General features: G+C 40.8%; 2 long non-coding RNA genes and 1 pseudogene across 2 annotated transcripts; 2 read left to right on the top strand and 1 right to left on the bottom strand.

The window, feature by feature from the left end:
• Positions 1–7,901: 7,901 nt before the first annotated feature.
• LOC145504730 (phosphatidylinositol N-acetylglucosaminyltransferase subunit P pseudogene) lies at positions 7,902–8,290 on the top strand (annotated as a pseudogene).
• Positions 8,291–11,362: 3,072 nt separating this feature from the next.
• Positions 11,363–21,416, bottom strand: LOC145504735 (uncharacterized). The gene is made up of 2 exons (XR_014052461.1): positions 15,933–21,416; positions 11,363–11,540 (listed from the first exon to the last, which is right to left on the bottom strand). It is a non-coding gene; the product is annotated as an uncharacterized LOC145504735 (long non-coding RNA).
• A 2,338-nt stretch (positions 21,417–23,754) lies between these two features.
• Positions 23,755–26,302, top strand: LOC145504733 (uncharacterized). The gene is made up of 2 exons (XR_014052459.1): positions 23,755–23,935; positions 24,522–26,302. It is a non-coding gene; the product is annotated as an uncharacterized LOC145504733 (long non-coding RNA).
• Positions 26,303–26,572: the final 270 nt, after the last annotated feature.

Below are 26,572 nucleotides of genomic sequence, written 5' to 3'. Positions count from 1 at the left end.
ATTTGATCCTATTAAAAAAAAAAAAAAAACATTTACCACCTAAATCTTTGACCATAGCTTTGATCATGACATCCCCTGAAAAAGTCCCTTAAAGGTGCTGAGGTTCCAGTAAGTCATAATGGCTCACTCCTCACTCTGGAGTAAGAGTAAAAGGTCGAGCCTCACTAGCCTACCTAAACATCTAAAAATTATAAAGATAACAAACTACTGCAAATGTGCCTTCATGCAGACATGAAATGCCAAGTTCAAATTGTGAGTTCTCAGACCTCTCAGAGCTCCGTATTAGAATATGGAGAGAGGGAGAGGGTCATCTCTGGCCCACAACCCATCATTTTCTCTTCCTGTTGTTCAGTTGCTAAGTCGTGGCCAGCTCTTTGCAAGCCCATGGCCCACAGCTTGCCAAGTTCCACTGTCTTTCACTATCTTCCTGAGTTTGCTCAAATTCAGGTCCATTGAGTCAGTGATGCAATCGAAACATCTCATCCTCTGCCACCCCCTTCTTGTCCCTTCAATCTTTGCCAACATCAGGGTCTTTTCCAGTGAGTCGGCTCTTAACATCAGGTGGCCAAAGTATTAGAGCTTCAGCTTCAGCAACAGTCAGGGATTGATTGCCTTTCACATTGACTGATGTGATCTCCTTGCAGTCCAAGGGACTCTCAAAAGTCTTCTCCAACACCACAATTTGAAATCATCAATTCTTTGGCCCTCAGCCTTCTTTCTGGTCCAACTCTCAGATCCATGCATGACTACCGGAAAAACCATAGCTCTCTTCCTACCGTCTGCTCATTCTTGAATTTGGAGGATTCTCATAATACACAGATGGAGGAGGACATCCAGACAGTGGGGGAAGGGGTAGACTCTCTGTGTGGGCTGCTCCCTCAGCTCCTGGGACTCTTCTTGTGGATTAGGGGAGGGTCCAAGAGGTGGCTTTGGATAAACCAGTGGGGCAAGGAATAGGATGAGGTGGAATTTAAAGGCTGGGATGGCCTCCAAGTGTTCTTGTGAACACATTGGGTTCTCCCTACATTTCTTCTTTGGGGAACTGTTATCTCTAGCCCTTGTGCTAAACACCAACTAAAACGAAACACAGGAGAGTAAGGGAACAAACACATAATCAAATACATCTCTAAAGTGAAGTAGAAAATAAGGGTAAAAGGAAAACTAAATTAAGAATAATACAAAGGGTAAATATTAGTAAAAGAAACAAAGCAAAAATTCGTGCTGGAAACCCCAAAAAGATATGATAAAGGATATTTAACATATATGATGTGAATGTTAAAACCAATACAAGAAGTTAAAAACATGAAAATAGAGGCAATAAAAGATTTGGTGGGAAGAAAGTGAGCCCAGAGCCCCAGCTCTTTCTTCCTGCCAGGAGAAGTAAGATAGAAAGCACTTAAAGATAAAAAATTAAAAGCACAATCTATAAGTAGATCAATAGGTGTAGTGCCTACACATAATAGCTAGTGAAATAATGCACACAGAAGTGTTATGATCTTAGTAGACAACGTCAAAAGTTATATAACAAGATACCACTTTTTTCTTATCGACATATGTTTTTAATTTTAATAATCCCCCAATCCAGTTTCACTTTCCATATTTTAGTTACCCATGGTCAACCTCAATTCAAAAATATTAAATGGAAGATTCCAGCAAAAAACTATTCATAAGTTTTAAATTTCATGCAGTTCTGACTAGTGTAATGAAATCTCATGTGTCCTGCTCTGTCGTGTCACTTGAATGATCCCGTTGTCCAACATGTCCCATCCATTACCCACTTAGAACCCATCTAGGTTATCAGATAGCTGGCTGCAGTATTGCAGTGCTGGTGTTCAAGTGATCCTATTTTATGTAATAATGGCCCTCAAATTAGAATAGTGCTGCTCGTCATTTGCATATGCCAAAGAGAAGCCATAAAGTGCTTCCTTTAGGTGAAAAGGTGAAAGCTCTCGACTTAATAGGGAAAGAAAAAGAGCCATATGCTGAAGTCCTAAGATCTACTCAGGAATGTTCATTCTTAAGAATGGATGAATGAATATTACTGTAAGAATGAATACTACTGCAATTGTAAAGAAGTAAAGAGAAATTTGTGCTAGTTTTGCTGTTGCGTCTCAAATTACAAAAGTTATAGCCACAGCACCTGGTAAATGCTTAGATAAGATGGAAAAGGTAATAAATTTGTTCAATAAGATATTTGGAGACAGGAAGAAAAACACAATCGTATAATTTATAATATAGTCTACTGTTATAATTGTTCTATTGCATTATTAATTACTGTTGTTAATCATTTATTGTGCCTAATTTATAAATTAACCTTTATTACAGATATATTTATGCAGAAAAAAATAAAACAGTGCAGTTGATCCTTGACTAACAAAGGGGTTAGAGGTACTGCAACATAGTTGAAAATCCGAGCAGAACTTGTTGTCAAGAACTCTGTATCCAAGGTGCCTCTGTATCTGCAACTCCACATACACAGATTCAACCAACCATGATTATGCATTACTGTAGTATTACTATTGAAAAACATCCATGTACACATTGATTGGTTCAATTCAAACCAGTGTTGTTTAAGGGTTAAGTGCATATATAGTGTTCGACACAGTTGTTACAAACCAGGTCTGTTTGTCCCACTTGCAGCAAACCAAATGCTGAGATGCTGAGGTTTACAGCTGAGAAAGTTATTCACAAACAGTCAAACAAGGAATAAACAGAAGTAATTCTCAAACCAACCGCAGAAGGCAAAGGATGGCATTAGGGGAGAAGAAAGGTGATTGGAGACAGGGAAAAGTTGAAGGGAATCAATGTTCTGTGCAGGTGCCTGTCAGTTAAAACTTCGGCATATTCAAAAGGGAGGTATTCAGTCAATCTGAAGGTGGAACATTCTCTTCTTTGGATGCCTGGACAGTTATAGGGCTTCAATCAAGCCCCAGCTGGCTCAAACTGAACAGAAATTGACTCCAGGTTCCTGGAAAACAGGGGCTTCCCAGATAGCTCAGTGGTAAAAATGTGGCTGCCAAGGCAGGAGTTGCAGGAGATCTGGGTTCTATTCCTGGGCCAGGAGGATCCCCTGGAGGAGGAAATGTCAGCTCACTCCAGTATTCTTGCCTGGAGAATACCATGGACAGAGGAGCCTTGGTGGGCTACACTCCATGGGGTTTCAAAGAGTTGGACATGACTGAGCATGCATGTACACTTATGTGAAACAACTGAGCTACAGGAATCTGGGAAGGCAACTTACAAGCAAAGGTGTTTTAACAAGCTGTTCCTTTATGTATTTCTCCGGAAGACAAGTTCAAAGGTTTCTATTAGTTCTCAGCTTCTGTTAACTCTATGGGGCACGGTTTCACTATCTGCAGTTTCAGGTACACACCAGAGGTCTTGGGACACATTTCCCATGCATAAGACGGGACTACTGTGCAATCTTTGTTGGCAGCCACGGGCAGGAAGCTGGCCCTCTCAGTTAAGGCAATCTAAATCACTAACAGTTTTTGAAAGGCATGTGGGTAACATTTAGCACAAGCTGTAACATGGCCATGGTCTTTGACCCATTAATTCCACAGACCCATTAATTCTGTGACCAAGGGGGTAGGGCTGACAAAGGATACATTCGTATTGTTGGGGAGGAAGAAATTTCCTCTACCTCTCTAGGTTCCTCTGACTGTTCCAAGAATGAAATTGACAAATTACAGATTAACAGAAGAAAAGTGCAAGCAAAAGTATCCTGTAGACAGAGGAGCCTGACAGGCAACAGTCCACAGGGTCGCAAAGAGTTGGACATGACTGAAGCCACTTGCACGCATATGAGAGAGGCCTTTCCTGGTGGCTCAGTAGTGAAGAATCTGCCTGCCAGTGCAGGAGACACGAGAGACTCGTGTTCAATCCCTGGGTCAGGAAGATCCCCTGGAGAAGGAAATGGCAGCCCACTCCAGTATTCTTACCTGGCAAATCCTATGGATGAAGGAGCCTGGCGGGCTACAGTCCGTGAGGTCACTAAAGAGTTGGACATGACTGAGCGACTAAAGAGCAACAACATACATGAGAGAAACCCAGAAAAGCTGAATAACTCACAAAGATGGCCAAAACCCTCAATTTAAATGATGACAAAGAGGATGTTAGGGGTATTGTACTGCGATTTCAAATGGCGGAGGAATGCAATTTATATGGAGACGGAAAACCAAATATTTGGGAAATAAATGTTTGCTGGATCCTGCAGAGACATGGGACACAGAGAAATTTGAACAGACTTTACTAGATTCCTCCCTGTGTACACACTTAGCTCACACAATAGTTTTATCCATAGTGACAGCTCTCTTTCTGGAATAGGTCCCTTATCTACATTCTTTAAGGCTGTCAGAGAGAATGTCAAAGTGAGACAGAAAGGGAGTATGACATAATCTTTAAAAGAATGATATAGCCATTGAAGACACAACATAAAATGCTTAGAACCAACTAGGTCCAAGATGGTGGACAAGTCAACCTCCACTAGACCTTGAACTTCAGTGTATGCTCATTGTAATACAACTGCCAAATGACACACTCACAGGTGCCATGACACTTCTGAGGCCAACCATAAAAGGCCAGAAAGTGGGAGGTGACCCAATTCCAGGATATCTCCACCCCCTCTTCAAAGTACTTGGAATAATCCTCCTACTTATTAAGTTATCCAATCCATAAAGATTAACCATCCCATATTTTGGGGCCTCTCACCTTCTGAGATGGCCCACACTCTGTGGAGTGTGTTTCTCCCAAGGCCACTCTCACTCTCTGAGACTGACAGCACACTGTCGATGGGACGTGCATCTCTCTAAATAAACCTGCTTTCACATTACTGTGGGTCACTCTTGAATTCTTTCCTGTGCGACACTAAGGATCGGTACTTGGCAGCCTATTCCAGGGACTGGCCTGGGACATAACCAACAACTCTCGCTCCACTTTTTCCCTGCAACAAAAGATTCTTCCTGGTCTTTTGGGCCTCAAAATTAATCAACCTAAATTAATCCTCATGCCAAAGGACACATTTTGGGGTGGTACTCTTCACCCTGCTATGTTATCCATAAAATTTTTTATCTTTGTATTTATATTGATTAGAAACCTAAAACAGTGAAGTGTCTAGAGGAGGTAGGGGAAAGATTGACAAATAATGATGCATTTATTTGAGGAATTATGCAGTGAATAAAAAAAAAAATGAACTCAGTCTTGTCTTAACAACAGGTTGTCCTGGTGCTATTTGGGGGAAAGGCAATATTCAACAATCTCATCTGATATCTCCACCTCCCCACAAGTTCTGAAAGCCATTCAGAATTCAGACAAAGGTGATATGGGTTAGAGGTGCTCTGGTCAAGCAGATCAAAGACCTTAGTCTTATCTTCAGCATACATGACCATAGGTGATCCTCCTTGTCCCACATGTATATTCAGTGAATTGCTGCTGCTGCTACTTCTCAGTCACTCAGTCGTTTCTGACTCTTCACAATCCCATGGACCATAGCCCTCCAGGCTCTTCTGTCCATGGAATTTTCCAGGCAGGAATACTTGAGTGGGCAATTAAATTAATGGTTAATTAATTTTCATCTTTAATATTTCTGTACTTTCCAAACTTATGCATTTTAATAAAAAAGTATGTTTTTATTGCTTGATTTTTTGTTTTGCCATGCAATGCAACCTGTGGGGTCTTAGTTCCCCCATCAGGGATCAAACCCAGGCCCACAGCAGGGTAAACACTAAGTCATAACCACTGGATAACCAGGGAATTCCCAAAAAATGGGTTTCTTTTTTCACCATAAAATGATTTTTAAAAATCCATAATCATTTACATTTTGGCATTTGTCTCATTATTTTTACTGTTTCTCAAGAGTGTTGTCTGAAAACAGCTTACATTAGGATCCTGGTGCAAGCAGGTGCACACTTAGGAATCAGTAAATGACTTTCCACCTAACTCAGGTAAGTCTTCACTGAATACATGTTGAAGTTCACAAAACTTTAGATTTAGCAACTAGAAAAGAAAAACCTTTATTTAATATTTATTTAACCTGTATTTAATATTAAAAAAACTATAAGTGGAGTATAAACTTTAAAAATGTGAATCACTATACTGTACACCTGTAACCTATATAATATTATACATCAAATATATTTCAATAAAAAATGTTTTTAAAAGAACTTTTTGAGACACATGCTCACACATATGGCCAGAAAATGGTGCAGGTTTTCCATTACCTGATTCACATCATCAGAATGAAACCTCCTTCAAAAAAAATAGCTTGATCTCAAATATAGGAGAGCATCCTCACTCTGAAATGAGAACTAGAATTTTTAACACAGGATGGAATTAGGCATCCTTTCTTCAGAGAAACCCCTTTCCTCCAGAGAAAGATTGCTAGGTTAGGATATGTCTTCTGGCTAAAACAGTGCTGTACCCCAAAGGAAAGCCCTATGTTAGCTGCAAATCTCTGTGGAATTTAGGAGCAACAGGAGTGAAAAGCAAAGGGACAGGGTATCTAGTCCCAGGGCAGGTACAGATGAACACAACAGACTTTCTAATCTGTTCTCTTCTTTTGCCTCCACTTTGACTCCTGGCATCAGTGGTAGAACCCACCATCTTGGCACATCCACTGAACAGGAGTTAAGCAGTGATGGGAGCACAGTACCAACAATAGGTGCAAAACACTTTGACCTTGAGGACCCAGCCCCCTGTGACTGCTTCCAAGAAACTTGCCCAGACAACCCCTGCAAGTGTGGCTGACAGCCTTCTCTGTCAGAAGAGAACCCATGCTTGCCTTTACTTTTTCAATTAACCTGTTGTGATAAAATTAATCTGTTTACAAGATCTATCTTTCCCAGGAGATGCTAGACTGTGAGTTACTAGCCACAGGCTGTCAGCTACTGCTTTCCAACTTATCAGTCATAGACTGGGGATGAGCACTGGAATATCATTTACAATGGTGGTGAAAATAATTATTACCCCGGAATATTAACCTGGAATATATAACCCAGGAATTATTACCAAAAAAGAAAATATGTGAGAACTATTTGAGAAAAATTACAGCCAAGTTTAAACAAATGATAATAGCAATATAATAGCAAACAATTATAGGACGCTTACATCTCACTATTCTAGCATTTTTTCATATTTTACTTCATTTAATCAATAATCTATGAGGTAGGTACTATAGAGTTTTTCATTTTATAGGAAATGGAGGTAAAAAGAGCTTAAGTAACTTGCTGGGTGAGATTTCATCTTCACTGTTGGAAAGCTTGAATTATATCTTACACTTCCCCAATTGTTTTTTATGTTTCACTGAAGTCTCATGAAAATCCCTAAAGAAGGAAAGTTCACTTTTACAAAAGGTTCATATTTTATGTAAGCAACATAAGTCCTAGAAAAAAAACCAAAAGAACATGCATCAAATGTTGAAGGTATCTTTGATTCTTTTTACTTTCACATATATAAAAAACTTGTTGCAATATGCATGTATTACTGAATTCTAAGCATCATGAAGGATGTTTTTACCTGAATTTTCTCTAAGTTCTGCCAACAACATGAGGTAGGGACTATTTTGCCTGCTTCATTTATTTTAGAAATGGAAGCACAGAGAGGTTTGCTAACTGACTGTATTAAGTCGCATAGCTGCTACAGAGGTGGTCTTAACCCAACAGCCTGAATCTGGATGGATGAGTGCCTTAATAGCAGAAGTCCAGGGTGCTGGGACTCAGAAGAGTTGGAATGTATGGAACCTGAGATTCTGGAAACTGAGCCTCTTAAACTCTTTGGGGGCCATACATAGGGTGGGGCCATAGCATAGGGGTGGGGGGCCTTGGCTCCACAGTCTTTCCCTTAGTTTTCCTCCCTCATGCTCTTGCACAGACTCAAAACTGAGGATGCACAAAGCCAAGGAGAAAATGGGAGAAAATTCACTATGGCTGTTGCTAGAAAGAGCCATTCATAAATGCTCTGTTCCTTTTTTAACTTTCCAGCTTGGCACCATACTATAACTTGTGAAGGCCTTTTATCCCTGAATGTTGGTTAAACTTCATAGGCTTAATCTACCGGCCTCAAAAATATTGGGCAGTTGCATTACCTGTCTACCTGTCTATTATTATGATTATAATAATTGGCTGTGTGCATTTTTAAAAATTAACATGATGAGTACCTCACCACTCAATACCATTTATATAATCACAGAAGAAATACCAAGAAAAAACCATCTCAGCATTAAGAGCTAATTCCTATGAAAGGAGTGAACTAAATGTTCTTTCTTGTAGTCAAGGAACTTGACAATGAAAACTGAATGCATATATATGAACATTCAGCATTTATAAATTTTGGCATTACACCTTTGACCATAATTAATTTGACTCTCTTTTTGAGACGTATTGAGATGTGAAACGAAATGTAAATTGAACTTCTTAGAGTTCAGTTCAGTTCATTCGTTCAGTCGTGTCCGACTCTTTGCGACCCCATGAATCGCAGCACCCCAGGCCTCCCTGTCCATCACCAACTCCCGGAGATTTCCCAAACCCATGTCCATCAAGTTGGTGATGGAAAGAAGTACCATTAATAATGTAAATATTCTCAAATACTAGTTATTAATGATGTCATGATATAATTTCTTTTGTGTTATGATTCCTATTCATCTTGTGTGAAACTTGTAGGACTTTAAGCGAAGTTAAGGGTTTTAAGCCTCAGTAGCCAAGGTGAAATTCCACATTTTTTGTCTTGAAAAGTCGGCTGCAGGACGGAGGGTGTCTTAGAGGGATAAACTGAGGGAAGTTTAATGGATGACACAAGTCATTGGAACAGAAGAAGCAACTGATGAGTCAAGGCCCCCTCCCCAGGGGTAAATGTTATTCCTTAAAATGAGATGCTTCACTGAGGACTTGACTCCACCTGCTGAGAGCTGTTGCAGAGGAACACTGCCAGAGGCCCTGTCGAGCAGAGGGCCACTTCCCACTCACACTTGTCTGGAGACCCACTGCAGACAGCAGACCACAGCTCCTGCTGACATGTCTCATGCTCAGACTTCTCCTTGGAGAGGTTCTCTACACTCTTTTCTATATTCCCAGATTTGACTAATGTGTCTTGCAGGCTAATTGCTTGTAATAAACCAAGTGATATGTGAACTGAATATTGGCCATGTCTTTTCCATCTCCAAGCCATGATGCTTGCCTGTCCTTACTCCTGGGCCCAGTCACAACCACTGGGAGCTGTCACTGAACCAAACTTGGGTCTGCTTGCCTGAATGCAGTAAAGCCAATTTACTGACACCTGGTTGTGGTGAAGGAAAGTAGAGGGCATCAAGCAAGAGCCCAAGGCAGCTAGTGCTCAAAATACTTGAACTCCCTGATGGGTTTCAGGAAAGCACTCTTGTTGGAGTATTTAGCATTTCTAAAGGCCATGTTGGGGGGTGGGGGGCAGGCGATCACAGGGAATGTAATCAGGTTGTTTATAATTCTCTGATTTGTTGGTGGTAAGGTAACAGGACAGTATCACTTTATCAATCCTCTGGCTCCAGTAGGTCTGAGGGGCTATGTGTTCATGGTCTTCAAGTAGTTAATTTTGGCAGCTATAAATTGACACTTGTCATCTACCTCTACAAGGGTTAAATCATGTGCTGCTGCAGCTGCTGACTTTCAACACTCCATGAAAGGAGTTCTGGGTGGAGAGGTGAATGAGGCACTCTGTGCTCTGGAAAAAATTGACAGGTTTGTAGACAAATATTTTCAGAAGATGGCCTTATGAGCCCAGTTCTTGTATCTCTTCATATCTAGAAGCTTTCATGAGACTAGCAGAAAACTTCTACGAAAATGAAGCACTTGATTGCATGAACTCCCCCTTTACCAAAATCACATCTGTGCTGACCTTCCCCACTACCTCTGTGGAGCAGTTTATCAGAGCTATCTGAGGTGCTGTTTCCCAGGCTACAGTCCTCATTTTGCTCCCAATAAAACTTAACTCACAACTTTCACGTACATTTTTTAAAGTCAATAATTTCTTCCATTCTGTGGGGATTTTAGCATCTGTACAACAGTTCTGGAAATGTGTATCAAGTATTGTTTTCTGGGGACCTCAGAGAAGAGTTAAAACAGAAGACATAGTAGGAGGACTCTGCCCCAGGAAGGCTGCATAGTCACACGTAACTAAAGAAACATGGAATGGTGTTCTGTTTCACATATGAGAAAGAAGTGGACAAATCCAAAGGTATGAGCATGATTAAATGTAGGGATTGAAGAAAAGAGAAAAGTCAAGGTTGACTGCTGGGGTTATAGCTGAATAACTTAGTAATTGGTGTTGCCTTTATTGCGTTGAGGGGTCTTCCCTGGTGGCTCAGACAGTAAAGAATCCAGCTGCAATGCAGGAGACCCAGGTTCCACCCTGGGTCAGGAAGATTCCCTAGGAGAAGGGAATGGCTACCCACTCCAGTATTCTTGCCGGAATTCCATGGACAGAGGAGCCTGGTGGGCTGTGTAGTCCATGAGGTCATAAAGCATAGGACACAAATAAGGGATGGACAGTTTCCCTTTTTTTTCATTTTTATTCCCGTGACAGCCTGACATCCTGGCAGTTGTGGAGTGGGGGAGAATCAGAAGTGCCCAAGAACTGGACCTGAAGGTGGAGCTCAGTGGTTATGGATAGAAGTCAAGATTGGAAGTCAGCAGTGGCTTCAGGGTTGCATGAGATGTCAGGAGAGGTAGGGAAGGGGTGGAATTTAAAAGGGGTTGGGCCTAGAGATTTGCAAACTCTGCAAGGGGAGGGAGGAGACAATATAAGATCAACATGGATCAGCTGGTCAGCGGGATCAGGCCTCTAGCCTCCTTCCTCACTCTGCTCTGGGCTGAGACCTAGGGCTGGAGCCCCTCTCCAGGTAAGGCTGACAGAAGTATGGGGCATGGGACAGATGCTGTCCTGGGCTCCCCTAGCTTTATATCTGCTCTGTCTCTCACTGGACCATGAGAAAGGCACCTTCCTAAGTGTCTCTTATTAAGAAATTGGGAATACGAAAATAGTAGTGCCATGTGAGAAGAAAATGAAGACCAGGAGGAAATGAGGAAGGACTAAAGTATTTGCTTTAAAAACATGATTGGGAGGTGAAATTGACAGTGTCTTTGGAGGCAATGGTATAAGCGAGAGCTTCAGAACTTAGGGAACCTGGACATTGATCCTTTCTCCTCCGTTCCCTAGATATGAGGCCTAAACTTTATCTCCAACCTATATTTTCAGGTTTTTTTCTGACTGGGGATTGGGTTGGAAGTAGTAACTCTTCCTACATTTCCTTCATTGTTAGAAAATTGAGCTCTTTTTCTAAAAACAAAAGGAAAAACATGTTTACTATTACAATCATGTAAATTTAAGCAAATGCATATCGAGAAAAGTATTTTTTATTTTCTGAGTACTAAATGGAGGTACTTATCTGCATACTAAACCTTAAACTTGGAATTCTGTATCAACGGCTTTGCTTGAATTCTAGGCCCCGAGTCACAGCTGCACAGGAGACCAAGTCCTGCTCTGCAGAGAACTCATCCTCCTTCCAGAACAAGGACCTTCGTGGGTGAGCAGAGGTGTAAAACAAAACACAATCAATTTGAAGGTCAAATTGGGGAGTATCCCCTCTAGCCCTTAGGGAAAGAAAAGATTATTTTTTGGCCAGGACATCTTTTGAGGGAAAAGAATGGCAGCTTCATCTGTAGACAGCTTCTTGCTCTGGGGGCAGGCTATGGAGAGGGCCCACAGAACAGATAACCTCTTCGGTGCCAATCAGAAAATTCCGGTCCGGCTGGCTAAGGTTACATTTCTGGGGAAGGTGGAAACTGCAAGTAAGTTAAGTGCGAAGTCTAGGATTGGTGCCTAGGCTTTAGCATAAGAGATGCCATTTGGGGCTTATGATTTTTGTTAGCAGCAGCTAAAACTTGGTAGTTGAGTGGCTTGTTAAATGGAGAAGTGGAGAGGGTGTGGGAGCACACATATTTTAGTGAATCAGGGGAACAGACTTTTTGGACTGATGAATGAGTGAGTGTAGGGTGGGGATCCTTAACCTGGAGCTTTGGTGGTTTGATATTATTAACAGAACCATGAATTTGTCATCACTGGAAATCATAGCTTTTTTCGTTTCATGTTATAGTTTTGCAGGTATCATGAAATACAGTTTTATATTCTAAGTTAAAATTCAAAAATTGTTTAAATCTACCACTCAATCTTATTTAATAATAAGTTAAGAGGCTCACATAGTCTATATCTCAATTACTGTTTTGATAGTTTTATCATGCTAAATTCCATTCAGATATGAATGAAAACAGATATGGTCTCTTTCTTGCCCTAGATCCTAGGCACCACTGAGAATCTATCCACTCTGAGTTCAGAATCCCTAAATTAAGGTGGAAAGCAAAGTTTAAACATCCAGGGTCGGGCAAACTTGGCAAATTTCAGGTCAGGCTTGGAGAATCATCAGAGGGTCTTAGACTCCAGAGCGCTGACTTTTAAAAAATGTACAATGTGAAATGTTCCAAGCTCAGTTTTATTTGGAGCAAAAAGAGGACTGCAGCCTTGGAGATGGCATTTCAGATAGCTCAGAGAAACTGCTCCAAAGAAGTAGGAGGGGAGATGAGTATGTATGTGATTATGGTGAAAGGGAAGCTCATGCAATCCAGCGCATAACTTTTGCCAAAGGCTTCTGCTTGTTGGGTTTCCATGGTGGCTCAGTGGTAATGCCTGCCAGTGCAGGAGACTTGGGGACTCAGGTTCAATCCCTGGGTGGGGAAGATCCCTGGATAAGGAACTAGCAACCCATCCAGGATTCTTGCCTGGGAAATCCATGTACAGAAAATCCTGTCACACTACAGTCCATGGGATCACAGAGAATTGGACACAACTTAGTTCATAGTTAGGATACAAACTTTAGTTTGTTAACTAAAAGCAACAAACAACAACTTCTCCTAGGCAGGAAGAGCAGACATCACCATGAAGGACTTTGGTGCTTTTCTAGTTATCAGGAGATGCAAGACGTGGGCTCATAAAATCAGCTCCTGAAAGTATCTATCTGAAGACCTGTTCTGCCAGCTTTTCCCAAAGCACAGAGTGTCTCAGCTCTCCACAGTGAACTCCTTTCAGGGGCTGTTGAAAGTCAGCAGCTGCAGCAGCATATGATTTAATCATTGTAGAGGTAGATTCCAAGTGTCAATTTTTAGTTGACACAGGCTTTTATTCCGTGTGGTGATGAGTGCTGGTTTATGTTCTAAAGAACTTGCTCTAACAATATGCAACAGGAGGGTGAAATTTGGAGACAGCAATCAGTTAAGAAGGGTGAGTAACATATAGCAATTCATATCGCAGGCTTTTCAGAGAATGGGGAGGTGAGGGATGCTAAAGATTTGATGTGACTTTTAAGCATGTGATTCCTACTCATCTTGTATGCCTTTAGGCTATGTTAAGTAATTCAAAATGGAGTCTCAGTGGCCAATGTGAGCCTGCAAGATGATTATTTCTAAATATCCTATGTTAGACTTTAAGTGTTTAAGTGTGGCATATTACAAGTGTTAATAGGGATATGGTAATTTGGTGAGGTCCAGGGATGCCATCACTGGAACAGGAGCACTGACATAGATAAGAATTCCCTGAGGCTTCACTGGTATTCTGTATTGGAGGCTCCTGAAAAATGAGACTGCTACGCTGAGTAGCTCGCAGGCTCTTGTCTGGTGACTGAGTCCAGTTGGAGGCTCTGTGACTTCTTGCTCACACTGCTCTTGATAGCCGAGAAAGCGGGGTGCCTGTTGGACACCTTCTTCCAGATTGCTCTTCTTTTTTTACTGGCGGTCTAACTTAGAGTGCTTGTGTGATTGTGTGCAATAAATGGAGCAAATCATAAATTGAATTTGGATGTGTTTCATATTCTCCAATTCTGGGACTCACCTGGCCTTTCTGCAAGGCTGCCCCACTTGAATCCAATTCCCCTTAATTGGGGATGGAAAACAGCTTGTTTGGATTTGCGTTTTCTTAGTTTATGACTGCCATCATTTCATATGTTTATTGTTTACTTCATTTTCTCTGTACTGAGTTAACTTTTCAAAACAGGCAGCCTATTCTTAGGGTCCCTTTTTGTTTGTTTGTTTGTTTGTTTTTCTGAAATTGCTGGCAACTTTGTGGATTCCCTTTTCATGAGAGAAAGAATGATTCATATTCCCACAGAGTACTCTGGAGCACCCAGGGTTAGGCATTACTCTTTACTTTTCACATTTTAATTACCCAAAGGATCTACCAGCTCTGTTGTCCCTTTCCAAGTGGAGAGGGGGGTATTTAGCCCAATTGTGGCCATCATCAACTTTTCGACCAATGGAACCAGTTTTATTAGCATTCACCTGACTAATAATCATGGAGCATGTTTTTATCTGTTTACAGTCCATTCTGACTACTATGGTTTTGTGTATATTTACAAAAATGGGCTTGTACTATCTGAATTATTTGCAGCTTGTTTTCGCCTCTAATGTATCCAAGACATCCTAACCGGTACATTCTGATTTCTCAGTGGACACTGAGCTTCTTTGGCTCAATGCTTCTCTTATTAAAGGATATTTGTTTTCTGAGTTTTTGTCATGAAAACCTCAGTATTTAACGCTTTGCTCGTGTATTGTTAAGTCCAGGTGGCTTTAATTCTTGTGTAGATCATCAAGGGGAGAGTATGTGTATTATTTCCTATTTTAATAGGTGTTCCAAGTTCCTGAAAACTCATAATTATTCCCACAGAAGATAGGTAATTGTGATCCTATTTTTTTTAATTATAGCCACAGCTTCTCGTCTTGGGTAACTTTTCATGTTTAGTACTCATTGCTTTGCAATTCCCTCTATTTTAAAACTTTTATTTATAAATTTCCTTACACTTTCAATACAAGAAACATGAAAGATTGTTTTTAGTGGTGGTTTAGAATTTGTTATTCTCTCTTCAGTGAAGTACTTCCCTATTTTAGCTTTTGTGTAGTTCAGAAATCATTAATGAATATCGTATGTTCTATATTGCTGAAGGATGGTTCTGGATTTGGAACCTTTTTACAATCTTGAACATTTTGCTCTTTTTTTTTTTTTTTTATCCTCACTAATGAGGATTCTGTGTTTGTTTATATTTTTTAGATTCAGTTCAGTTCAGTCACTCAGTCGTATCTGACTCTTTACAACTGCATGGACTGCAGCACACCAGGCTTCCCTGTCTATCACCAACTCCTGGAGCTTGCTAAAACTCATGTCCATTGAGTCAGTGATGCCATCCAATGATCTCATCCTTTTTCATCCCCTTCTCCTCCCACCTTCAATCTTTCCCAGCCTCAGGTTCTTTTTGAAAGAGTCAGTTCTTCGCATTAGATAGCCAAAATACTGGAGCTGGAGCTTCAGCATCAGAGCTTCCAATGAATATTCAAGACTGATCTCCTTTAGGATGGATTGATTAGATCTCCTTGCAGTCCAAGGGACTCTCAAGAGTCTTCTCCAACACCACAGTTCAAAAGCATCAATTCTATGGCTCTCAGCCTTCCTTATGGTTCATCTCTCACATCCATACATGACTCCTGGAAAAACCATAGCTTTGACTAGATGGATGTTTTTGACTAAGTAATGTCCCTACTTTTGAATATGCCATCGAGGTTGGTCATAGCTTTTCTTCCAAGTGGCAGGCGACTTTTAATTTCATGGCTGTAGTCACCATCTTCAGGGATTTTGGAGCCCAAGAAAATAAAGTCTATCACTGTTTTCCATTGTTTCCCCATTTATTTGCCATGAAGTGATGGGACCAGGACACATAAAGTGTGTGCATCTTCACATTTCATGCAAAGATGGGCACAATAAAGGATAGAAATGGTATGGACCTAACAGAAGCAGACAATATTACGAAGAGGTGACAACAATATACAGAATTATACAATGACCCAGATAACCATGATGGTGTGATCACTCACCTAGAGCCAGAAATCCTGGAATGTGAAGTCAAGTGGGCCTTAGGAAGCATTGCTATGAACAAAACTAGTGGAGGTGATGGAATTCCAGTTGAGCTATTTCAAATCCTAAAAGATGATGCTGTGAAAGTGCTGCACTCAATATGCCAGCAAATTTGGAAAACTCAGCAGAGGCCACAGGACTGGAAAAGGTTAGTTTTCATTACATCTCAAAGAAAGGTAATGCCAAAGAATGTTCAAAGTACCGCACAATTGCACTCATTTCACATGCTAACAAAGTAATGCTCAAAATTCTCCAAGCCAAGCATCAACAGTATATGAACCCTGAACTTCCAGATGTTCAAGCTGGTTTTAGAAAAGGCAGAGGAAACAGAGATCAAGTTGCCAACATCCGTTGGATCATCAAAAAAGCAAGAGAGTTCCACAAAAACATCTACTTCTACTTTATTGACTACACAAAAGCCTTTAACTGTGTGGATCACAAAAAACTGTGAAAAATTCTTCAAGAGATAGGAATATCAGACCACCTGATCTGCCTCCCAAAAAATCTGTATGCAGGTCAAGAAGCAACAGTTAGAAGTGGACATTAAACAACAGACTGGTTCCAAATCGTGAAAAGAGCACATCAAAGGTGTATATTGTCACCCTGCTTCTTTAACTTATATGCAGAGTACATTATGCAAAATGCTGGGCTGGATGAGACACAAGCTGGAATCAAGATTGCTGGGAGAAATATCAATAACTTCACATATGCAGATGACACCACCCTTATGGCAGAAAGCAAAGAAGAACTAAAGAGCCTCTTGATGAAAGTGAAAGAGGAGAGTGAAAAAGTTGGCTTGAAACTCAACATTCAGAAAACTAAAATCATGGCATTTGCTTCTATCACTTCATGGCAAATAAATGAGGAAACAATGGAAACAGTGACAGACTTTAGTTTTTTGAGCTTTCAAATCATTGCAGATGGTGACTGGAGCCATGAAATTAAAAGATGCTTGCTCCTTGGAAGAAAAGTTATGACCAAACTAGACAGTGTATTAAAAATCAGAGCCATTACTTTGCCAACAAAGGTCCATCGAGTCAAAGTTTTTTCCAGTAGTCATGTGTGGATGTGAGAGTTGGACCATAAAGAAAGCTGAGTGCGAAAGAATTGATGCTTTTGAACTGTGATGTTGGGAGAAGACTCTTGAGAATCCCTTGGGCTGCAAGGAGATCCAACCAATCAATCCTAATGGAAATCAATCTTGAATATTCATTGGAAGGACTGATGTTGAAGGTGAAACTCCAATACTTTGGCCACCTGATGGGAAGAACTGACTCATCGGAAAAGACCCTGATGCTGGGAAAGATTGAAGGTGAGAGGAGAAGGGGACAACACAGGATGAGGTGGTTGGATGGCATGTCCAACTCAATGGACATGAGTTAGAGTAAGCTCCAGGATTTGGTGATGGACAGGGAAGCCTGATGTTCTGCTCTCCTTGGGGTCACAAAAAGTCAGACACGACTGAGTGACTGAACTGAACTGATGGGACCAGATGGATTATTTTTGGATTAATATTTGATTATTTAAAATCTTGCTAGGATATCATGTGTTCCATTTAGATTTTTTAATTACCATACATTTGCTGATGTATCTTTTAAAATCCTCACACTGGCTCACTTTTTATGCTTAATTTTACACATGGTTATTTTTTCTCTAAGGAAAATTCTTACTTGGCTTTTGCTTTTATTCTTACAGTTTTCTCTTAAATTTCTACTTCTAACTCAGCATTTTGTCTTTTCTTGGTTTCGTCCTAGCCATGTTTTTTGGAGTACAAAATAATTTATACTTCCAGATTGCAATAACTGAAAATTTTTCTTTGTTTTGACTTGGATTATGCTACATTAGTCAGTGCTTTAATTTTGTAAGCATTTATATGTACGACTTTGTTCTTATTTTCAGTTTTCCTTGATGTTTGCTTTAGTAGTATTTGTAGGACATATAGGGCAGTTTTGTTACTGAACTGGACTTGGTTTCATTCACCTGATGCACAGCAGTCAATCTACTGACAGTGGGTCACGATAAAGGAAAGTACAGCATTTATTGGCAGGGCACAAAGAAAAGAGAGTAGGCAACTAATGCACAAAGGCCCTGAACTCCTTGCTTGATGACCTGCAAATTAACACCATACTTTTCCTTCACCACAACCTGGAATCAATAGATTGACTTTGCTGCAAGTAAACCTGAGTTCAAGTATGCAACTATTTTGGTGACCATGAAAGGACCACCACACCAGCTGGATGTCGTTGTGACACATTGGTCCCTAGCAAGAAGTGGCTCTAAGATTCTGTCCAGCAGATTCCTGAGCGCCTTTGTCTCAGGGACAACCCTGAGTCTCTGCCACCAACTGGATTACAGTGGCCCTTGGTACATCGAGGGGATGGAAACAAAGCACTTGCTTGTAACATCTCTGTGAAATAGCAGAGCTCATGTGTGATGGCACCAAGGTATTCTTTCTTTTAGCCACTTGGCTCTGTCCATGATTGGGCATTGATTTTGAGGGTTTTCTGTATTGAACTAAAGAATCTGTAACCCTGAGAGATGCCTTGTGTTTGTGGACTTGCTTCCTTCTTTAACATTTGACAGCACTCTCTGTGAACAACTCAAAATGGATAATCAAAAGTCTGTTACATGTTGTAGACCCTGAGAGTATAGTTTGCAGAATTGGTAAATATTTAAGCACCTCGGAAAAAAAAAATGCTGTTCTATTGTAACACAGCTTGGCCTCAGTAGTCTAGGACCTGGATTATATTGCCCCCCAGTATCTCTCTAAATAACACCATCTTTCAACTAGAACTGTTTTGTTAAATGGGAGGAAATGGAATGATGTTTCTTAAGTACAGCCGTTGATATTATTTTATCAAGTGAACCTATATAGACAAAAATGTAACATGCATAGAGTATGACAGAGAAAGAAATTTCCTCAAATAAGGAGATACTAAAAATTCTATTTAAAAAGTTCTACCAGATTCTCCAGAATCAAGAGAAGGGGAATTAATTCAACAAATAAATGCTCCTAGATATCCAACTCAGTTGTCTCTGTATGGTGAGCAGAATGGGGAAGCAGGGGCTGGGGCCATAGATCCCATAGCAACAAATTCACCTTCACCTGCTCAGGTAGAAGCTGAGGAAGGAGGAATTGTCTCCTTCTTATATCCGACAGAGCACTCATATTGGTCAGAGAACCACTTATGTTCAGGCAAGGCATTCACACTGAGGCAGATTCTCATTGGAGGAGTAAATGCCCAAGATCAGCCAGCAGGATTCACATGGATATACCCTCCCTTTTCAAATTCAGATTTGTTTAATTGGGAAATTAATATACCAACCTATTGTGATGACCATACCAGGATGGAAAATGCATTCTCCTCCATCTTTGCCACCCACAGTCCGAACTGGGTCAGAGCTTCCTAACTACCCCATTGGCTGAGGAAGAGATAAAGACAGTAATAGAAAATGCTAGAGAAGAGGCAGATAGAGTGCATGTTGCTGTCTCTGGCAATCCCCTCCCAGCACCAGCAGCAGAAACAATTCCCACCACATATCCAGAATGGGAGGAGAATGACCTAGGAGATAGCGCTGGAATTGAGCATTACAAGGAGTACATCATGGTAGGGCTCCAAAAGGGAGAACCAACACAGGAGTTTTCATAAGGCGCAAGGAATGTGCAAACAGCCACAGTAAAAACTCTGAGTTTGGGGAGAGAAAGTACAGGGCATATCGCCAATATACTGATGTGAATCTAGATAATCTGGAGAATTTCAAGTTAATTAATAGACCCTGTGGCTCAGAGTGCCCCAGATATCTAGAAATTGTGCAAAAGATAGAAGGTCTTTTTCTGCTTCTGGTATCTCTTTTGGTGTAATAGAAGCTGCTTTCAGTTTCTCACAGTCAGGAGGGCAAACAAGACCAAAAGGAGACCCTTAAAATGAACCAGCAGATGCCCATTTCGGCAGCGATACTCACTGACCAGAGAAACAAGAAATCTGAGCAGAGGATAAGATCCCAGGAAGACAAGCGAGTGAAGGGTAGCCCTCAGAAAAGCGACCCCTAAAGGGGACATGTTAAAGTGCATCCCCAGCAGTGCTTACTGAAAGCCAAGAAGGCCACTGAAAAAAAAAATCTGTCCCAACTTAAAAACAGAAACCAGAAGAGGAGGAGAAATCATTCTTCATGCTGGAGACAAGAGAGAGTGAGGAAAGCCAGGGAGTTCACTTGGGAAACAGGTTCCATCCCACCTCCCACCAGGAGCACCAGGTAACCCTTTTTTGGGAAACAGACAGCTGACTTTCTGCTTGCTACTGGAGCCACTAGCTCAGTCTTGAACACGAGCTAACCCCAAAAAAGAGCCATGTCAAGAGGAGTCTACAGAATGCCTCTCCCAAAACTGCTTTACAGGCCCTAGATTGAGGCGCTTAACTTAAAACACACTTTTATATACATGCCAGAGAGCTCAGTCTCATTGTTGAGGTCAGATTTATTATGCTAAAATGACTTTCATTCCTGGAAGACTGAATATAGAAGGAATACCAAAACAAGCCTGTGCCTTGCAGGCAGCCATCCTGTCAAGGGATGGAGCCACTAGCATCTGTGAAGACATCCTGCACCAGGGAAGCCTGAGAGCATAGGCTGATCAGAGGGCAGGTACAGCAAGGAAGGCCATAGCAGTAAAGGTGAAACTGAAACTGGACACTGAAACTCTAAGCTTAAGGCAATACCCTTTAAAGGAGCAAGCAATACAGGGATGCAGACTTTGACAAACTGGATTTTAAAAATGCCTGCTTATTTTTCTCCTTCAATCAACTTACAGGCTTCCCATGTGTCACTAGTGGTTAGAATCTGCCTTCCAATGCCGGTGATGTAAGAGACATGGGTTCAATCCTGTGTTGGGAAGATTCCCAGGTATCAGGCACAGCAACCCACTAGAGTATACTTGCCTGGAAAATCCCATGGACAGAGGAACCTAGTGGGCTACAGTCCATAGGGTCGCAAAGAGTTGGACATGACTAAAAGCAACTCAGCATGCATGCATGCCTTCACCTTATAATACTCACATCCTGACTTCATGAAGCCAAGCCCTGAAGAACACTGATTCATTCAGGACATAAGAGCCATAAATCAGATAGTGAAAGATATCCAAACTGTAGTCCCCAATACTTATATTCAATTGACTATCTTAACCTGAGGATTATTGTTAGGCTTAACAGAGGTCTTTTTCTATATTACTTTGAGTCTTGAATCCCAAGAGTTATTTGCATTTGTAAGGAAGATCTGAAAATCAAAGCAATCAACCATCTCAACTCTCTGGCCAAATGAAGCTCTAAACTCTCTTGGAAAAAGGCCCAAATTTCACAACTCTCAGTGAAATATCTAGGAATCAAACTGACCAAAGGCCAGAGGAATTTCTCCAGGACTGCCTGGAGACAGTAGCCAGAGTAACAGTGTCCAACACCAAACACAGTTGCCTCGGTACCTGGAATGGCAAGATTCTGCTGCACATGAGTCCCCGAATTAAGTTAATAGTTAAACAGTTACATGAGGCCCTTAAATAAGTCTGACAATAAGCCCTCAGTGGGGAGCAGAGAATGTGACAAATCTTCCAATCAATGAAGGGAGAACTACTGACTGCCCCTGTTCTGCGTTTGCCACATTTGAAAAAGTCATTTGATCCTTTTAAATATAAAAGACAGGTAGTGAGACTGGAGGTATTGACCTACAATCTGAGAGCACAAAACGCCCAGTATCCTATTTCACAAAGGCTTTGGACAGTATAATCCAGGGTTGGTCAATGTATCTGAGCGTCTTAGCTACTGCTCTAGATTTGTGGCAAGAAGCAGAATTCACTCCAGGACAGCCAACCATGGTGTTTACATCCCAGTATGTGTTGCTGCTGTTGGAACTAGAGGGTGGATATTGGCTCACTTCAGACCACTTGGGAAGATATCAGTCAATTTTATTTGATAATCCTAATGTGACCCCAAAGACTATGCCCTTTTTTGAATCTGGTTTCATTGCTCCCCACCCCTTTGGGTGGCCCATGCACCCAGGTTCATACATTATTATTTGCAGATTGTGGAGCAGCTGTTTGGGCCTGATTAATGATTCCTTGGGAGATCCAGACATCGAGAAATTCTCATATGGAAGTAGTTTCATGGACCATAGAAACTGAAAGAGCACATACACAGTGATAACCTTGCAGGAGATCCTAGGAGTGGAAACTTTGCCATCATGTACTTGGCCCAAAAAGTTAAATTATTGTCCTCACTTAACTTTTCGGCCTCTGTGAGTTTAAGATAGTTAACATCTATACTGACTCGAAATATGCCTTTTCAGTTGTGAATGCATATGGGGCAATTTGGAAAGATAGATTGCTCACTTCTGAAGAAAACGAAATCAAACTTGTCCCCAAGAAGTTTTGAATCTGCTAGACACAGTGTTCAAGCCAAAGGAGGTGGGAGTTGTGCATTTCCCAGGACAGTCAGGAAAAAACAACTTTAGTAACAGCACAGATTCTAAGTATAAACCTGACCCAATTTAACCTGACATACTGAGAACCTTGAAAGGTCACGAGAATAAGTATTTAGTGTTATGTACATAGGAGCAAGTGGAAAATGACCAAGGAGTGTTTTAATTCATGTATATCTCATGGAAGAGGTTATTGGATCTGTATACCTGAGCACACATAATGGTCAGTAGATATCAGTTCAGTTCAGTTCAGTCACTCAGTCGTGTCCAACTCTTTGCGACCCCATGAATTGCAGCACGCCAGGCCTCCCTGTCCATCACCAACTCCCAGAGTCCACCCAAACCCATGTCCATCGAGTCGGTGATGCCATCCAACAATCTCATCCTCTGTCGTCCCCTTCTCCTCCCGCCCCCAATCCTACCCAGCATTAGGGTCTTTTCCAAAGAGTCAACCCTTCACATGAGGTGGCCAAAATATTGGAGTTTCAGCTTCAACATCAAACCTTCCAATGAACACCCAGGATTGATCTCTTTTAGGACTACATTAAAAGATCAAATATGCAAAGAACACTTTAAAGAATATTATGAAAATGTATCATTTGTGCCAAAAATAATTCTAAGACTGGAACTCCCCCACCCTGTATGGAGTCTAAGATGCAGGAGAGAGCCTGAGTGAAGATTGTGAGTAGATTTTACAGTCATGCCCAAAGTAAAAGGAGAATTTCACTACCCACTAGTGATGGCTGACCTTAACAGGCTGCTTAGAAACATTTCCTTGCTGTATTGAAAACACTTCAGAAGTAGTAAAGGTCTTGACCTAGGAGATAATTCCTAGATTTGGACTACCCAGCTCAATTCAGAGTGATACTGGAGGTGTCTTTATTGCTAATATGATTCAGGAGGAATCCAAAACATGTGGAATAAAAAAGAGCTTGCAGGCATTTTAGAGCCTGTGGTCAACCAGAACCACATGTTAAAAAAGACAATGGCTAAAATCTGTCAAGAAACTGACTTAACCTGGGTTAAGTTGCCAGTTGCACTGCTTAGAATTAGAATGTGTCCTAGAAGTAGACTCCAATTGAGTCCTTATGAAATGCTGTGTGAGAGATCCTTCCTCTATTCTTAGCAGTTAAGTGGTCAGATATGTGACTGAAAGGTAAAAGAATTAGACACTGTAAGATATGTGCAAACACTGGGGTAAGTTTGCAATACTATTTCTAAATTTAGTACTAATAAATAATGTTTCCCATAGATGTCCTCTTCCAGTGTTTTAGAACTGGAGACTGAGTGCTCCTAATAATGGGGAAGAATGTACACAAAGAACCAACTCCAGCCTCGGAGGGTGGGGCCTTACCATGTTCTACTGCTAACCAGCTCTTCTGTTCAGTTGACATGAGTCAAGTTGTGGATCTGTTACACATGAATGAAGCTCGCTTCTGACTCAACTACAAATCTACAGTACTCAGCAGTTACAGAAAGGACAACCACAAAGCTGAACAAAGTCAGTCGACCTTCCTACAAGTCCATAGTTGGACTTCACTTAAAATCAAAGAAAGTATCTTTTATAAGTTGTGAATGACCTGGGAACATTTATCATAACGTTTACAGTTGGCTGCAGCATTTTTCTGTTTTATTATTTGCTTATAGTTTTTTGTTTGCTTCTGGATTCATCTAATCATTTTACCTGTAATTATATTATAGACAATCAAGCCTATCATTTGCTGTGATAGTGATAATAAGAGATACTTAATCCTTGCTCTATTTTAATTTAAACCTTGTGAAAATACGGTTAGTACCAAAGTTTAGGGCCATTGCCATTTTCCCACATAAGATCTTGGCCCCAGCTATAATGATGGCTCTTGCTTTTCTTTACTGTCTCATCCCACTGGTGTCTGCTGTTTCTTGGAGGGAAAATTCTCTAATTATGTTATCTCAGAGTATAGCCACGGGTGAAAACATAAGTAATTGTTGGATATGCCATTTGATATCTAAAGACATCCATAAAGACTATGTCCCACTGATAGTCCCCGTAACTGATTTTGCTACTGTGCCAGAACCCACGACCTACTATCATCTTCCTCCTCCAGGTCGCACATTCAAAGTTAGGCTAACCAGATTACCTAGGAGTGCCCATATCCCTTGTCTCACCTTGGCTGAGGAAGTTTTCACTGAAGAAAGAGTTAACACTGGTCCACCACGGTCTCTTGCCTATCTCCTGAAAAAATGTGATGAAGAAAACCCCCTGATATGTATAAATTACAACTGTAAAAGAGCTAAAAATGGCACTGAGTTATGCCAGAGAGTCAGAAAAGTTAAATATAATGTAACAGGAATATGGAAGGCTTGCAATGGTTGTGATCCCTGGCTAGAGGACTTAATGTCCATGCTCCCCCAAAAGGAAAGTATCAACTTCACTACTCTGGCAGGTATAACTTGTGCCCCTTCAGGATATTACTTTGTCTGTGGCACAATGGGTACACCAAGAAGAGAAGGGAGGGCATGTCACTGCTTAGACAGCTGGGAAATAGAAGGGTCATGCCTACTGGGATATGAACAGGTGCCTTTATCTTTGTATAGCCTGGAGAACATCTCTTCCCTCACTAAATCAAACGAACATAATAAAAGAATGATATTGGCAGTGTATAAAGACAAGATAGGACAAAGTGCTTTTGGCAACCTTAGACCAACTGCCAGAGTTTATGTCAATAGAGATACGATTCATAACCTATCTGCCACAATTGGACAAATTGCTGAGGACACAGCTGAAAGTATTGCATCCCAACACACATCTTTGAATTCTTTGACTCGAGTGTTCCCAGGCAATAGAATACTCCATGATTTCTTACTAGCAAAAGAAGGAGGAGTGTGTGTGATGGCTAATACCACATGCTGCATATACATCAATACCTCTGGAGAAGTTGAAACCCAAGTAAACAAAATACTTCAAAAGTCTACCTGGTTACAGGATGTACATAAAGAGGATGCACATCAGGACTTAGTTCATAATACATCTGAAATAGGGGGACTTTTTTGAGTACTGTTACAAGGTTCCATTTGATCATCTTCTTTCTAATGTGTTTCTTAATTTTCAATTATTTGTTCAAATGCTATGACAAAGTGATCAAAGAGAGAAATCATGTTTGCATAATTCAAAGTATGATGCTGGACTTGGGACTCATGAATTCTTTGAAAAGAAGATCCAAGACTTTTGCTCCTCTAATTCTGAAGAATTAACATCGCCCCTGTTCAGCAGGAAGTAGCCAGAGTGGTCATCGCCCCTGTTCCCCTCAGGATGAGAAGAATCAAAGAGCAGAGGGACCTGAAATTGAGCAGGACCCTGCAGGGTCTTCCTGGATGCAATCTCCTATTGTCCCCACTTCTTGTTTGTGGGAAAAGGTTGAAATTTTTAGGTCTTCATAGAGTTCCAAAGAGCAGATTCAAGCAGTGAATGATTACAGAAGTGGGGAAATGCAGGAACAAAGGAAAAGCAATCAAGCAATAAATGTTTAGCCATAAAACAGTCACAGAATTCCTAGATCATTTTCAAGGGATATAGATAATAAACTGAGGCAACATATCTTTGAGTTACTTTTCAGAAACCAGGATCTCATGATGAAACCTGCTGACCACAGCCAAACAATTTGGAACCAGAAGAATGATGATCAAGATGCCAGATATCACTTTGTTGATTAAAACCCCATTAATCAGAAGAATCCATGAGATAATCACACACTTAGATCCTTACCCTTATTTTTAATCTAAAAATCTCCTGTCTGAAATTCACTGGGGAGTTCAGGTCCTTTAAACATTTACTGCCCATTCTCCTTGCTTGGCACCTTGCAAATAAATGCTGTACTTTCTTTCACCACAACCATGTCAGTAGATTGATTTTGCTCATTTGGGCAAGCACACTCAAGCTTTGTTCAATAACAACCTGTGTTTTGATTAGGAGAGCTCAGTGGTTTTTCTTAATGACTTATCAGTTTGTTGAATGTTAGGAGCACTTTCAAGCACACAAAAGTATAAACTCATATCCATCACCCAGATTCAAGAAGAACTGTATTCCTCATTTGTCTAATCTGTTACACTTTTTGTTGAAATATTTTAAAGCAAATCACAGTTACCATGCCATTTCACC

This window comes from Giraffa tippelskirchi, chromosome 5 (assembly GCF_054371585.1).
Source record: "Giraffa tippelskirchi isolate mGirTip1 chromosome 5, T2T-mGirTip1v1.2.pri, whole genome shotgun sequence".
Taxonomy (NCBI): Eukaryota; Metazoa; Chordata; class Mammalia; order Artiodactyla; family Giraffidae; genus Giraffa; species Giraffa tippelskirchi.
The sequence above is the reverse complement of the archived record's forward strand: the minus strand, read 5'-3'. Positions and strand labels throughout refer to the sequence as shown.